The sequence below is a fragment of the Neovison vison genome, chromosome X, assembly GCF_020171115.1.
Source record: "Neovison vison isolate M4711 chromosome X, ASM_NN_V1, whole genome shotgun sequence".
Classification (NCBI taxonomy): Eukaryota; Metazoa; Chordata; class Mammalia; order Carnivora; family Mustelidae; genus Neogale; species Neogale vison.
Genome location: NC_058105.1, coordinates 116,693,467 through 116,698,282, shown reverse-complemented (window position 1 = coordinate 116,698,282; position 4,816 = coordinate 116,693,467).

The window sequence follows — 4,816 nt, the reverse complement described above, 5'->3', positions numbered from 1 at the left end:
CTCTCTGCCCATTTGTGACCTTTGTCCATCAAATAAATAAATACAATCTTAAAAAAAAAAAAAAGAAAGAAAGAAAGAAAAAGAAGAAGAGAATTACATGGTAACAAGCAATTTAGAGTTACTCCCCAAGTGAATTTTGAGGTTACCTTCTCAGTTGACTGAGATTTGATCAGAATGTGAGAATTGGAGCTACAGACATCAGATTCAGAGGCTCTTTCTTACAACCCAAGGTGCCTTACAGTGCCTCCTGCTACACACATAGTTTTTCATAGTGGCTATGTCAATGGGCAACTCTAAGTTCAGATCCCATAAGTGTGGTTAGTTTTGCTCTCAGAATCCCCTGAGTAAATTCAAGTCAAGGTTTACTTATATTTGTAACTGCTTTTACCTTTTTCATCTGATAAGTCATAGAAAATCTGAGATACATCTGATTGGATTTACCCAATCTAGTTACAGCTTCACTCTTCTACCAAATGTTATCCTAGCTCAGAAGGCTGAAACACTAAAATGCCTCTTCCTGGATTCTGTGTATTTGTCAGGCTTACTCTAGCTATACAATCAAGTTCTAAAGTTATTCTAATGCCAATTATGATGAGAAACATATATTTATGTAAATAATTTAGTAAAATTATATTATATTAAACTATTTAATATTATTATATATAATATGGAATGTATGATATATGTAACACATACATATTATATATATATAAATAATTTATATTATTGAATGCCTACATGTACCAGGCACTAATGTTTTACATTCAATATTGCTCTAGACATAAGAACTGTAGTTTAAATTGCTGATGGGTTCTTATAAACCTCTCTTTCCATGCTCTCAGCCTACTCAAGTTTGCCTATCCATTCATTCAGCAAGTATTTACTGAGTACGTAATGTGCCAGATACTGTGGGAGATGCTGGGGATAAGAAGGTGACCAGCTCATACACATTTGCCATTTTCATTGATGTTATATTCTAAGACTGTTTTTAGGATTAAATGAGATAATATATGACAGCCCTTTAAACCTCCTAACACCGTGCAGATTTTCAAGATTCAGGCACACAGCAGCTACAGCAGACTCAAGTGTGAGGACTTTGCATCTACAGTGTTTAGAGTCATCAAAATTCTAGATTGAATTCTAGAAAGTTTCAATTCTTTCTTTATAACAAAAATCCCCAAGGAACTTGGTTACATGTCTCTTGAGTATTATTGAATAAAGTAGAAACAACTAGTAAGAAAGACTCTACCATCTTCAATCTGAGGCTTTCAAGAATGCCCTGAGGGCAACATCCACCCTGCAGATGGTAGGAAAGGAGAGAAGAGATTGGGTATTTCTGGGACAGGCCTGAATGGTGCATTTGTCTTTTAGCTTGCATTTTATTGGCTATGCTAGCGTTATATAGCCACCTAACTGTAGGGAGGCTGGGAAATGTATTCTACCTAGGTACCCAGGAGGGAGAGGATCTAGTTTTAACGACCAACTAGCCACTCTCTAACACACTCATTCATACAAGGTTAGTTAACTATGGTGGACAGAGTTACATGAAAACCCTTAATGGTGCATCTTGAAACTTGATACTTGATGCATTTTATTCTTCCAAAGCTTAAGACTTATGTTTAAAAGGAAGGATGAAATGTATGAGTTAATTTCTTTCTTTTTTTTTTTTTTTAAGATTTTCTGTGTTTATTTGACACACAGAGAGAGAGAGAGATCCAGAGAGCACAAGAGGAGGAACAGCAAAGGGAGAGGGAGAAGCAGGCTCCCTGTCAACCAGGGAGCCCAATTTGGGGCTCCATCCCAGGACCCTGGATCATGACCTGAACTGAAGGCAGACACCCAACTGACTGAGCCACCCAGGGACACCATGAGTTAATATTTTAGGACAAAGCTCTTTGTCTCTTAGAGTCACAGTTTTTTCATCTATAAAAGAAAACATTGAAATAACAAATATTAGGGCATGAATTAATAAAATAGAAGAACAACAGAGAAAATAAAAGTTTGTTCTCTGATAAGATCAACAAAAGTTGACTAATCTTTAGTTATATAGATGAAGAAAAAAAGAGACTCAAATTACTGAAATCATGGGGCGCCTGGGTGGCTCAGTCATTAAGCATCTGCCTTCGGCTGAGTTCATGACCCTAGGGGCCTGTGATCGAGCCCCACATCGGGCTCCCTGCTCAGCAGGAAGCCTGCTTCTCCCTCTCCCACTCTCCCTACTTGTGTTCCTCTCTCGCTGTCTCTCTCTCTGCCAAATAAAGAAATAAAATCTTTAAAAAAAAATCAAATTGCTAAAAATAATAATAATAAAATTAAATTAAATTAAGGAAATCAGAAATAAAAGAGGGGACATTATATCAACTTTAAATAAATAAGGATGATTATAAAAATACTACAAACAATTATATACCAACAAATTAATAACTTAAGTAAAATGGACAAATTTGTAGAAAGACACAAACTGCTTAAACTGACTCAAGAAGTAGATGTCAATTACATTTCAGCTTAAAGAAGAAATATAAAATGTAAGCCACTCACAACATGAGGCTGAATAAGTAAAACAAAATGAAACAAAAAATCAAACACAAAAACCCTACCCACAAAGAAAAATCCAGGACCAGATAGTTTCACTGGTGAATTCTACCAAGAACTGAGAGAGTAACTGATACCAATTCTTCACCCACTCTTCCATAAAATTCCCAACTCATTATATGAAGCCAGAATTATCCTGATAACAAAATTAAACTAAGATATCATAAGGAAAAAAATGTACAGAGTACTATCTATCATAAATACAGACATAAAAATTTAAAAATACAAATCCAGCAACATAAAAAAAGTATTATATTACCACAAGGAGCAGTTTATCACAGAAACGCAGGTTTGTTCACATGCAAAAATTAATTACTCTGGGTTACGTGGATGACCCAGTTGGTTAGAGGTCTGCCCTCCGCTCAGGTCATGATCCCAGGGTCCTGGGATGGAGCCCCATGTCAGGCTCCTTGCTCAGTGCGGAGCCTAATTCTCCCTCTCCCTCTGCCCGCTGTTCCCCTACTTGTGCTCTCTGTCAAATAAATAAAATCTTTTTTAAAAAATTAATTATTCTAACCCAGTATATTAATAAAATAATGACAAACAACCACATAATCATCTCAAAAGAGGCAGAAAAATCATCAAAATCATTCAACACCTCTTCATGATACAAGCATTCAACAAACTAGGAATATAAGGGAATGTTAGTCTGATAAAGAGCATCTGTGGAAAATCCACAGTTAACATTATACTTAATGGCATCCCCTAAAATCAGGCACCAGACAAGGATGTCTGCTCTCAATACTTCAACATTGTGCTGGAGGTTATAGCCATGGAAATTTAGGCAAAATAAATGAATAAATAAAAATAAAAGGTAGCCAGACCTGGAAAGAGGTAGTAAACCATCTCTATTTACAGAAACATGATGGTACATATAGAAAATTCCAAATAATCCTCTATAATCTGCTAGAATCCATAAACCAGTTAAAAGGATTTTAGGATATGGGGCGCCTGGCTGACTCAGTCAATACAGCATGAAACTCTCAATTTTAGGATCATGAGATTGATCTTGAGCCCAATATCTGGGGTAGAGTTTACTTAAAACATACCAAAGAACAATGACAAACAAGAAAGAAATACAAAAATAAAGTAAAATCTTAAAAAAAAAAAAAAAAAGTTTTGGGGCCTCTGGGTGGCTCAGTCTGTTAAGCATGTGACTTGATTTCGGCTCAGGTTATCATCTCAGGGTCATGGAATCAAGCCCCACATCTGCTCCACGGTCAGCGGGGAGTCTGCTTAAGATTCTCTCTCTCTCTCTTCCCCTCTGCTCCTCCCCCTCCTTGAGTGATTTCTCTTTCTCAAATAAATAAATAAATACACCTTTTTTTTTTTTTTTTTTTTTTTTTTTTTTTTTTAAAGATTTTATTTATCCATTTGCGAGAGAGAGACAGTGAGAGAGAGCATGAGCGAGGAGAAGGTCAGAGAGCGAAGCAGACTCCCCATGGAGCTGGGAGCCTGATGTGGGACTCGATCCCGGGACTCCAGGATCACGCCCTGAGCCGAAGGCAGTCGTCCAACCAACTGCGCCACCCAGGCGTCCCAATAAATACACCTTTAAAAAAAAGAACTTTGCCTTTAAAAAATAAATAAAATGGGGCACCTGGGTGGCTCAGTGGGTTAAGCCTCTGCCTTCCACTCGGGTCGTAGTCTCAGGGGCCTCGGATAGAGCCATGCATTGAGCTCTCTGATCAAGCAGGGAGTGTGCTTCCTCCTCTCTCTCTGCCTGCCTCTCTGCCTACTTGTGATCTCTCTCTGTCAAATAAATAAATAAAATCTTTAAAAATAATAATAATAAATGAAAAATTTTAAAAGGTTTCATAATATAAAATCAATATACAAAAATAAGTTATATTTCTTTTTTTTTTTTTTTTAGACTTTGTTTATCTATTTGACAGAGAGAGACACAGCAAGAGAGGGGACACAAGCAGGGGGAGTGGGAGAGGGAGAAGTGGGCTTCCCGCCGAGCAGGGAGCCCCACACGGGGCTTAATCCCAGGACCTCGAGACCACAACCTGAGCCAAAGGCAGACACTTAACAACTGACACTCCCAGGCACCCTGAATGAGTTGTAATTCTGTATACTTACAATGAACAATCACAGGCACCTGGGTGACTTAGTGGGTTAAGCCTCTGTCTTCAGCTCAGGTTGTGGTCCCAGGGTCCTGGGATCGAGCCCCGAATTGGGCTCTCTGCTCAGCAGGGAGCCTGGTTCCCACCCCCAATCT